A 12,396-nucleotide genomic window follows, 5' to 3' on the forward strand; every position below is an offset into this window, starting at 1 on the left:
TGGAAAGCCGAAGGTTTCGCCACCCCCAGGCCACATAACCCTCTCCTTCTCGGGGATCCACTTCCAAACCCAGGATCTAGGAGCTGCAAATGCTCCTCTCCACAAAGACTGTTGGGTTCAGGGCAGTCTTGAGCAAAAACTGTTTACAGCAAAAGTAACAAAAGGATAACACAAGTCAGAAGACCAACACATGGAAGTTAGAAGTCTTAATCCAGTATGGATCTGCCAAAGAAATTCCTAATACACTACTGTAGTTACAAGGTGTGAACAAGTTACCTAAAGTACACTCATCTGCAAAAGCCTCAAAGAACCAGTTGAAATGCTGATCTGCCTTTCCATTCATTCTCTCTTGAGGTGGGACTCTGCCAACTTTGTTTTTAAAAAATACTATTTCAACAAGAACCCCAGCAGTTTCTCAATTTTAGGTTACTCAATACCCGGCTGCAAACTGCCAGAAAACTCCTCGAATCCTGGCAGAGACGATGGCTGGGAAGGGAGACTGAATGACTCTGTGAGGCAGGAATCATGTTTTACTTCGTTCTTTGAAGGAGAGAAGAAAAATACACGAAGAAATTCATCCTGCAATGTTACACAGTTCATTCATTAAACAACAGAATCCAGTGGAACCCTAGCAGTATAACTGAAATGTCAATCCTATGGAAACTTCCCACCAGAAACATTCCCCATGGAGTTGTGCACAGGTTGAGCCTCGAAAAGTCCATCCGCACGTGATGGACCAAAGCACAAAGGCAGTGCTCAGAGAGCTAACCAGTCCCTGAAAGATACGGACGGAGCAGGCTTGCTTCAGCTTCTCACATCCTCGGCCTCTTGGACAGTAAGTCTGCTAACAGGGATCTGCTTTATTTAAAGGACGGCAAATAGAAAAGGGATTCAGCACAACTACCCCCGCCCACTGGAAATCCTGTGAAGTAGCCAACAAGCACCAATAGGTGGCAGTAGACAGTCTTTAGACACCAGCTCTGGGATCACCCCTGAAAGGGGAATTCTGACTTTCGCAGATTTATGATAAGCCTGGCATTAACCAATTTTTAGTACCTGCACTAAAATCTGACGCCAGCTAAGTAAGAAACCAGCCACTTTTCACAGAAAGTAAGAGATGAACAATGTTAGCAGTACCGTTTAACCCAACAACTCAATTACAACTCAAGTTCCTTGCTTGTATATGGAAAATACACAGCAACTCACAATCCAACATTTTATATCTTGAAAATATACCTAGGGCTAAAATCCACTGGATTGCTTTCTGAAATACGTTCCCTCTCCCAAAAGTGATTTTTTTTACCACCCAGAAAAGTAAGAAAAGGCAAAACTAAAGTAATGCACCATGGTTCTAATATGCTTCCTTGCCTGGGAAGCCCAGAGTATTTATTCATTTTGGGGCTCTAACAGAAATTTATTTAGTAGGCTGAAACATAATCACGTGTAATGTTCAAAGTATGAGTGTTACTTAAGCTATCACCAACCAAAATGCGGAGGGAAGTCTGTTCTGTGATAAAGGGATACACTACAATCCACACACATTGTCTCTTCCTGAATGTTTATAAAAGAGGTCTAGGATTTTATGACAACTGCTAAAGTTAAAAAACATGACCATAATTAAAAAGAATCTGCTAATCACTAATGAACATAAGAGCCATTATCCTCCCTTCTTTTTGCTGTATGTGCTCTGTGATCCTGGAGTTACGGCACATTCTCCCAGAGAAAAACAGGAGCTCACAGCAGCCCAGACTCGGAGACTCAGCCCAGGCTCAGTGTCACTGGAGGCTGCCATGACGGACCCAGCAGACACAACAGTGGCACAGAAATTTAAATAAAAGCCCAAGAACCTGTATCAATTCAGAAGAGGCAAAAGAGAGTCATGGCATAGAACTCACCTTCCTTTCTAACAAGGCCTAGGATACCCTCAAGCAATGCTGAACTTCTACCAACGTTCAGGGTTGCAGAAGGTAACCATATGTCAAGCCAGGAAGCAGAAACATCTATCCAAATGGCATCGCTGTATCAAACCAACCCAAATGGCCTTTTAAACCAGACGGGCCAGGGGAATGGAGGCCAACTCACACCTTCCAACTCAGCCAGGGTCGTCTCTCATTTACACTCTTAACACACCCATTCTGGGACCTAAGAGGCCTCTCCCCAGTATAAAAGTCCCCTCACTTCTTCCTCGTCAACCACCTGGGAGTCCCAGATGGACCCTGCAGGATATGAACCCACAGGCCCTAATACATGAGGTCAAGGGAGCACTAAGTGGGAAGGGGTCACGTCTGTGGGCGGCAGCAAATGACAAGCAGAGACTCACCAAACATCTGCAGGACACACACATCCACCATTAACTGTGTGTGGCTCAAAAGATCCCTTGCAGGGGTCTAGTGACAGTGTCTTCTAACTAGACCGCACTTACATCACAAAATGAGAATTTCTCCCAGAGGGAAAAGTTGGTCTCTGACTCACAAGGGGCCCTGTCATCAAATATGTTTTCTTACACCCATTTAACCAACAAAACCCTGCTGTTAATAAGACGAGTGACTTATCACTCCTTTCCAGAGATACTATATTTGAATTTGCTGAGATGCTATAAAAGCAGCTCAAAGAACTTTCAAAGGCTTTGAGCAAGGCCAGCTGCAGAAAACCCCAAGAGGCGAGACTGGCGGTACACGGAAATCCAAACAAGCCCTCCCCTTCGCCCAGTGCTGTCAGTGACTAGTTATTGCTTTTCCGTCTGCAACATTCAAATGCCCTGACAAGTTCTGATCCACACCAAGTTCCAGGAAACGACCACGGGAAAGTCCAGCCTCTTACACGGGACTCAAGATAAACACCCAAGCTGTATGCACCACTTCAGCAACTCCGAAGGGCTGAAAGACTTCCTGTTCAATTAAGCCCTTCATTAATCCTTCCTGCTCGAGCCCATTTTCGTGTCCATAAACAGGAAACAATGAAGCCACAGGCCAGCCTCCTTCAGTGCAGCTCATATACCCTCCAAAGAAGACCACAGGTCCACCTTCTGTCCAAGGTGCTGTCACAAAGCCTCGGCATCGCCTGGCTCCTCTCATCTTCTCTGTATGGTGGTACAAAAGAGGACAGAGAACAAAAAGTAGAGAAGAGAGGGAAAGAAATGGGAGAGAATCCCAGTGTTCTCCATGATCCTAATAAACTGTGAAAATGGCGGGCAGGGGGGAGATAATTCAACCAATGGAAACCTCCAATAATCAACAATTTATGAACTGAAAGTTTAACAAGTGACTAACCTCTAAAACCTTATTCTTTTAACCCCAAACTCAAAGCTAGTTTCCGTGGGTCCTCCCACACCAGGAACAGTCAATTTTTGTGATGCTTCCCATGGGCAGACGTGTTGTTTTCCCATGGCCCCATTCTCTCCCATTCCACTGCCCAGCCCAGAGGAGAATGTAAGCCCCTTCCACTGAGTGGCGAGACACTTGGCCACGGGAACCTCCCACGTGGCTCTTCTCGCTGCGCTGCACCGCCACCACCAGGCAAGCCAGCTCTGGAGGAAAAGGAGAACACCAAGGTGCAATTTAAGGACGGGTGCTGGTAGGGACCCCGTGAAGGAGCGGACGCAAGAGAGAAAACTGTCACATCTTCCCAAATGGTCCGAACCCATGACGTGCTGAGGGATCATGGAAACAAATGACATCCTCCCCTTCTCTGTAACCCACTGATTAACACAAAGAAACAGAAGCTACTTAAATGCAAGCTTCTTCACAGTTAGCTTTAGCAAAACGCCAGGGCTGCAAGCCGGATAAATCTGAATCCTGTTCGTAAAGATGCGGGTGGCAGGCCATGGGGGCCAGGAGGCACGGTACTACTCCCTTTAGAAGAAGTCTCTTCAATTCTACCAGCCTAAACATGCCCTAATGGTCTCCCTTTGATCAAAGAGACATCCATCTTCCACCATGTCAATACGATGCCAAACACCACGCTCCCAGCCATCCATCAGCCCTGGGAAGGGTCGGAAGGCCCCGCCTTCAGCAGTTTGTAAATGAGCATATATGTAGGAGAACATTTCCAGCTGGACACTTAAAAGTTTTCTGCCTCTCCCGACTCCCTCCAAAATACCCTCAGGGACCAGTGATAACAACCTCACTCCCAGAAAAGACCCCCAGAAGTTAACCCTGGGAACCCACTGGTTTGCAGGACGGTCATTCCCTTCCCCAGCTTAGTCCTTCAGCTGTGCTCTGCCTCAGGTTTCTCTGTGTTTGATTCCCCTATTTCACACAATTCCAGGTATCCCAGGTTTTACCCAGTGCTTTCTGAAATGGATTTTTTTCATCTGAGATGCAGAGTACAGCAATGTAACGTCACAGGGGATCCCCCCCCCCGCAAATTACTGTTTTCTTTGTGTTACACAATTTTGAAAGCAGATAATGTTACATGAATTGATCCTACAGGTAGAAACAGGGTACATCGCTGGAGCTGTTGGTGCCACCAGGTAAGTTAGACCTCCCTGTCCTAGATTTCTACAGTCTTTCAGCTCTTGGATTATAAAGACACTAACAAACTTGAGCAAGGAGTCATAAAACGAAAACACTACTCAGTGAGCTCTGATAACTAGCTATCAATCTAAACTGTAGAGATATTTCACAGAAGAGTAAGGTGACTGAACAAGAAAACCCAACTCGGAAAACTCAGAATATCCATCCTCTCATCCCGCTCCCCCTCCAACAAAGGAGAGGCAACAGGCAGGCCCAAAACTACTGACTACGCCGGGAAGACCCCTCAAACGTGAGCACATGCAAGAGTACACCTGAAAGGGAAACTGAGGCCGAGAACCCGTGAGCTGGACGGAAAGGAACCTCAGGGAACCAGCCAACACATGCCCTGCCTTCCAGGTCTGACCGTGAAGCCTGGGTTCCATGAAGTGCAGCGTAATGGAGCTGCAGCAGGAGAATTAGAAAACAGGACCTGGTACTCCACCATTAAAACGAATGAGACTGAGTTATTTATAGTGAGGTGGATGGACCTGGAGTCTGTCATACAGAGTGAGGTAAGTCAGAAAGAGAAAAACAAATACCGTATGCTAACACACATATATATATACGGAATCTTAAAAAAAAAAGGTTCCAAAGAACCTAGTGACAGGACAGGAATAAGGACGCAGACATAGAGAATGGATTGAGGACACGGAGAGGGGGAAGGGTAAGCTGGGACAAAGTGAGAGTGGCATGGACATATATACACTACCAAATGTAAAATAGATAGCTAGTGGGAAGCAGCTGCATAGCACAGGGAGATCAGCTCAGTGCTGTGTGACCACCTAGAGGGGTGGGAAAGGGAAGGTGGGAGGGCATATGGGGATGTTGCATACAGCTGATTCACTTGGTTATACAGCAGTAACTAACACAACATTGTAAAGCAGTTATACTCCAATAAAGATGTATTTAAAAAAAGAAAACAAAAAACAGGACCTGAGTCACACGAGGGAGTCGGCCCTCGAAACAACTTCCCTCTGGGATAGAAACAGGCTTGGGAACCAATCATTCAAGAGAAGAGAACTTTCCAGGAAGAAAAGTAGTTTATTCCTTCCTGACCTCCCCTTCTCAAAGCAAACAGCTACAAAGACAACTTCACACCCCTGGGCTTCTAGGCTGATTAGCTCAACAATAAAACCAGTGGGGCCTGAGGGCTGGGTTGGGTCCGTTTAGAGCCTAAAGCCAGACCTTTGTGGACAGGAAGGCACCAGGTGAGGACTCAAACTCTATCTCAGGAGGACAGCCCACTAGACTCTCATTCTTCCAGGAACTGAACTCATTTTAAGGAAACATAAAAACATAGAATACAAACATTATACAGGGAAAAATGACATGAAAAGACATATGCTGGGGAGTATGTGGAGAAAAAGAGATCCCTCGCACACTGTCAGTGGGAGTGTAAATTGGTGCAGCTAACTTTGGAAAACGGTATGGAGGCTCCTCAAAAAATTAAAAACAGAACTACCACAGGATCCAGCAATCCCACTTCTGGGTATTCATCCGAAGGAAATGAAGTCACTATCTCGAAGAGAGATACCTGCAACCCCATGTTCACCGCAGCATTATTTACAATTATTTACAGCCAAGATACGGAAACAAACTAAGAATCTGTAGAGGGATGACTGGATAAAGAAAACGTGGTATGAATATACAATGTAATATTATTCAGCCATAAAAACGGAAATCCTGCCATTTATGACAACAGGGATGGCCGCCGAGGGCGTCATGTTAGGTCAGACAGAGAAATACTGTGTGATCCTCATTTGCTGTGGATTCTAAAAAAAACAAACTCATAGAAACAGAGTCATTGTTAGCAGGAGTGTGTGTGTGTATGTGGTCAAGGTAGAAACTTCCAGTCATAACATGAGTAAGTGCTGGGGATCTAACGTACAGCATAGTGACTTAGTTAATAACACTTTACTGTATATTAAAAAGATTAAATTAAAAAATAAAAGTACATGAGGTGACAGATGCGTTAACTAACCTTACTGTGGTAATCATTCGTAATATGTGTATACACCAAATCATCAGGTTATATACCTTAAAGTCTACACAGTGCTATATGTCAATTATATCTCAGTAAAGCTGGGGCGGGAACCACAATGACTAACATTCAAAAGTAGGGCTTCTGGGCTTCCCTGGTGGCGCAGTGGTTGGGAGTCCGCCTGCCGATGCAGGGGACACGGGGTGAGTAGGATGTGGATATCTTGGGGGACATCATTCTGGCTCCCACATTTGGAAAGGGTAAGGTTTTGCTTCACCCTGATCTCTATACTCTATGCAATAGAAAAAAACTCAGTATGCTAAAGAAACTATTCTTATCAATTCGAGGTAGGTGGCAGCAAATGTAGACCCAGTTGGAAGATGCCAAAGCAGCTGTAAATATGAAGAGAGAATGATCAGATGGGTGGCTGCATATTGAGGTGAACCCTGTCTTCCCACATAGAGATGTCCCTGCTTCTTCTCACTTACTTTCCCAATTTGGAAATAGCTGTCCCCACCTTTCTCTTTGCATAAAGAACCTGGATGTTACTCTAAATGCTTTTAGACCAGTGGTTCTCAGCCTTGGCTGTATATTGGAATCACCTGGGATGAGGGTGGAGGGCTTTTCAAAACTATCAATGACCTTAAATGAAATCAAGATATCTGAGGTTGGGGTCCAGGCACTACTATTTTAAAATATCCCCAGATGATTCTAATGTATTACTCTCTAATGGTCTCTAACGGGAGTCTCTGGTGTAAAGGAAGTAACTGAATTGCTCTTCCCCTGACTCACAGAATGTTCTTTCCCTTTTTCTTCCCTTTACTAAATGATGTTTCACTTTGGTCTGAGTACCTCCAGAATCACGGGCCTTGAAGGTTTAAGAACTTTAGTGTTGGGGGCTTCCTTGGTGGCGCAGTGGTTGAAAGTCCGCCTGCAGATGCGGAGGACACGGGTTCGTGCTCCGGTCCGGGAAGATCCCCCGTGCCGTGCGGGGGCGGCGCGTCCGGAGCCTGTGCTCCGCAACGGGAGAGGCCACAACAGTGAAAGGCCCGCGTAACGCAAAAATAAAAAAAAATTTAAAAAGTAGGGCTTCCCTGGTGGCACAGTGGTTAAGAATGCTCCTGCCAACGCAGCGGACACGAGTTCGGGCCCTGGTCCGGGAAGATCTCACATGCCACTGAGCAGCTAAGCCGATGCGCCACAACTACTGAGCCTGCGCTCTAGGGCCCAAGGGCCAAAACTGCTGAAGCCCGCAGGCCTAGAGCCCGTGCTCTGCAACAAGGGAAGCCACCACAATGAGAAGCCCGCACACCACAATGGAGAGTAGCCCCTGCTTGCCACAACTAGAGAAAGCCCACACACAGCAATGAAGACCCAACGCAGCCAAAAATAAATATAAATAAAGTAATAAATTAACAAAAGTAACCTAACACCCCGGAAATTTGAAATAAACTAGCCAGGATTAAGAGATTTAACTTGGTGGTAACTTAAAGCATTTTTCTTGAAAACAAAGCCCAAATCTATTTATGGTGTAGAAAGAAAATAATTCAGTTATATACGACCACAAAACTTCAGAGAATGTCCCAGCACAGAAAAGCCCCAGATACAGGAGGCTGAGGAAACCCTGTTCTGTTGCTGACCACCCTTCTTCTCATCGCCCCGAGAGACGAGGAAACAGTGCCTCAAGACGCGTATTTGGTGACTTGAACAGGATTAAGGCACTACTGAATACTTTTAGAGAACACACAACAACATTCTGTCAAAATACTTGAATTAACAGTCCATGGAATGCACATAATGGAATTTTGAGACACTTGGATAAATGAATGGGTTCATTGCCTGTTGAGGGGTAGGAAGTAGCCTCTGTTGTCATGGTGACTGTAAACCAAAGCATTCCCATCCACACTTGACAGTGGGTAAAATAAACACAGATGAGAAGTGACCCTATTTTGCCCTTGCAAGAATTTTGTGACACCCCCTCTCCCCAGCACCTCCTCAAGGGAACTGGCTCATCCCAATCTCTGCAACACTCTCTGGGAGACACCACCGCCCCCGAAAAGAAACCCACAGGCTAAAATTACAACAAATTTCATTTTAAAAGACAAGCTACTGAGAAAATGTTGATCAGTATATGGAATTGCCCTTCACAGCAAACATGACTAGAAGTATATGAATTCTGTGCACCAAGGGACAGCTACAGTGTTATTTAGTGTCATCTCTCCTTCTCTGATCTAAAATACAACTTGCTTTGTAAAACACTGAAATTGGGCACACAGTGAAAGGTGGAGACAGACTTATGGAGGTGTGTGTGTGTTTTACGGGCAAATTCCCCCACCAGGTATAAATTAAATTAAATCCTCTGCAAGTTGAAACGTGTGAAATCAGAGAAAAAATGAGAGGTACGCTGGCACCTCCATATGTACATATTCTCACTCCCACCCCACTGCTGCCGGATGCACACATATTCACACACGTGCCCTGGAAGGGCTGTGGGGAAAGGCCTGGTAGAATCATAAGAACGGGGATGTGACGGATATTGCATTGTCTCACTGTCAGCCAAATACCATCCGTGAATACTAAGTAGAAAACAAAAGAAGAAACAGGGACACAGTACCATTTCCAATTTCTCCTCTCCACAGCCCAGAAAGAACAGCGGGAAACATCCCCAGACCTAGTACTGTGCCATCAGTGTGGGTGCACCTACCGGGCTAAAGGGTGCACCACCCACGATGACCTACAGGGAGCTGGAAATCATCCTATAGATGGGGAATTAAAGCCAGCCCACAACAATCGCGTGCAAAGGCAATCCAAGATGAAATCACATTGTCCGCTTTGGTGAGTTGTTTGTAGCAGGAAAATACTTCCACTCAGACAGTGTGCCCTTAGGTAGGGCACACTGCACGTAAGCAACTACCTAAAGACAAATTACACTGGGGCGGGGGGTGGCTGGGAAGGAGGCGGCATGCAGCCAGAGACCAGTCTATAAATAATTTCAAATAAACTACAAGGGAAGGAAAGACATCATTGTTCTGTTTCTGCACAAAGCAGATGAACAAGCTGAGGAAGGAAACATTTGGGGACATATAATGAAAAAGGTCTCGAAAGGCATCATCTCAAGCAGGCATGGGGAAGAGCAGCTAAGGCCTAAACTCAACATGTATGAAGGAAAGAGGAGGAGGGCACAACCCGATGAATTCGAGCCACACGTCACCTGTTGGGCTGAGTAAAGGTCTGTTCAAAGGAGAACCCAAACCAGAGAACAACAAAATGATCACAGCTCACCAAAGAAAAGAAAATTTAATTCATCTAAATTCTTACCTAAAGGAGTCACCCAAACTAACAAGCGGCAACAAGGGGAGAATACTGCTCTGAGATCAAGTCTTTCTGGAGCAAAGGCTGCATCTACCTGATAAAGGCTAACGGCTCCCAGAACTCGTAACTGTGGGGTCATCACGGTCCATTTACACAGCGACTCGATAGAAAATGGATATTTAGTATTTGTTGAGGGACAGTGATATGCCACGTGCTTTAAATCATGAACAGCGTTTAGTCCAGTGGTTACCAGAGCCCTGGTTATCAGAGTGTGATCCTCCAACCAGCAGCATCAGAAACTGCCTGGGAACTTATCAGAAATGCAAATTCTCAGACTAACTGAATCAGAAACTCTGGGGGGTGGGACCCAGCAAGCTGGGTTTTAAAAGGTCCTCCAGGTGGTCTCCTACACGCTCAGGTCAGGGGACCACTGGGTTAGAGCCAGCTCCGTAAGGTGCTGTGGTGCAAATTTATCGGACAATGCAATGGAGGCTCAGCGACTTTACCTGGCTTTTAAGAACATAGATGCCAAGCAAGTATCTACATTATTCCAAAGCCTTTGCTCTCTCCACTGCACCACATTACAGAGGCATTCTGTCCCTAGTACTGGACACGAAGGCCCGTTTAATTGCTGAGGCAGCCAGCATCGAAGATCTACTTTACGTTTTAAATGAACAAAACCAGATTTAGCCCAGAGCGATTTTAATTCTGATTTGTCCTCTCAATTTTGATAAAGTCTACTTTCAAAGGTAGTGCCATAAAGGGTGCTACACTGGTGCCATGTGTATTGTAGGTCCTAGTTCGCTTAGCAAAAATATATGGGGACTGCTCACAGCTAAACCTGCTCACAGCAGGTTTAGCCTGCTTACCTAGCCAGGCATGCCTGGGAACAGGCTGCCTACTGGCTTTATTTGCCAGGAGAAGTGTGTCCACTCCCACTGTCATGCAGTTAGTGGCTACTGGCTCAAGGGGTTTTCAACAAAATCAGTTTCTATGTTCCTAGACTAAGGGTCAACAACGGAGATAGAACCTCTTTGGGAAATCCGTGGGTGTCACTATCCAAACTGACATCTGTGAGCCTCTTCATTTCTCAAATTGCTTCAACGAAAGAGAAAATTATATCGACGGTCTTAAATACTTTCTTTGTATACAAATTTCATTGTTTTAAGTATAAATTTTAAAATATCTGGGCAAACACAGGAGAGTGGTGAAGATGGGCAAAAATGTTTGTCCTCAAAAAGGGATTAAAGTATCTCCTGCCCATCTGAGGGCTGAACCAAGAAATCTGAACAACATGGGCAAGCCCTCGTTTGCACCAAAGGTAGTGGGAGTAGAGGCGGCGATGGTGATGGAAAGGGCCCCGCAAAAAGCAGTCCGAGCGAGCCTTCTGTGTGTCTGCTGGCATCACTCTTCCTGACCTTCGAAACACCCAGGGAAAGCTGTACTGCCGTACCTTCCTCTGGCTTCAACAACAGCCCAAGCTCATAGCAGGAGGGCATCTTTCAGAGACGTAATACAGATTTTGGCTGTATGGACAAGATCAATGTACATTTTGATTTGGTTCTAAAATCACTTCAAACATTCACAGACATTCTCACCGTGAGGATTCCCAGTGCCCAGTCCTCCCTAAGTCTTAGATATCTCATCTGTGCACCAGGATGATCTGACATTCAGATGATCTATAAGGGTTCTATTTATCCCGGCCTCGTTCCATGAGACTGGACGGTAGGAGGCCTAAGAAATGAATATAGGGAGAGAAATCCTGGCCAGAGTGGCTCAAATTCCTACAAAGGAGAATAACGACAAGCGCCAGAAAGGCCAAGTGCCAGTCCACATTACACAATGGCATTTGCCAGACCAGCAAGCAGATTATAGTACAAACAGTCTGCAGGCTGTCACAATGGATGCAAACATAGTTCTTGGGGGCAGAATAACAGGCTGAACAAATTTATAATTACGTTCTAGAGAAAGAAGGACTGAAAACTACATATTTTAAAACTGCTAGAATCCCATCCTGCACAGTTCCAAGTTAACAGGGAAGAAACAAAATGTTAAGTTAATGAATACATCATAGGGTAATCACAAAGTATCCCCCAAGATTGACCTGAATCGTGCTCATGGTTACTTGAAGCATCCTCTTCAGACCATTCATTCCCCAATAGTTTGCAGAAGCCAAGGTGGGCTTCTGCCTGGAAACAAGGCCCCAGTAATCCTATCATGCCCAGATAAGTAGGCACTGACAAAAACAGCCTTCCCACAAGATAATAATCAATAACCACTACATGGATTTACATGATAATACATCAGAGCCAATGCTTGCTTCGTGTTATTTTTTAATTATATTATCAGAGAACAATTTACTTGACCCAGTCAAGTAAAGCACCTGGCCTGTTACACTGTTATACACTCAACAAAATAGTACTCTTCCTATGAAAGAAGCAACATCTCAGAAGGCCTCCATTCATTTCCAAATATGTCTGAAACCAAGTACGAACAACAGGACAAAGATTCATTTCTAAGACCCGGCTCTCGTTTTCCTTTTAAACGTTTTCAATCTTTCTGCATTTTATATACTGTAGACAGCAGGAA

The 12,396-nt window shown here is 45.2% G+C and overlaps 1 protein-coding gene across 1 annotated transcript in view; it reads right to left on the minus strand.

Annotated features, from left to right (window-relative positions):
- The window catches only part of JARID2 (jumonji and AT-rich interaction domain containing 2), a 242,756-nt gene that overhangs the window by 68,105 nt on the left and 162,255 nt on the right, over positions 1-12,396 (minus strand).

The sequence above is a fragment of the Lipotes vexillifer genome, unplaced genomic scaffold (assembly GCF_000442215.2).
Source record: "Lipotes vexillifer unplaced genomic scaffold, Lipotes_vexillifer_v1.1 scaffold863, whole genome shotgun sequence".
Classification (NCBI taxonomy): Eukaryota; Metazoa; Chordata; class Mammalia; order Artiodactyla; family Lipotidae; genus Lipotes; species Lipotes vexillifer.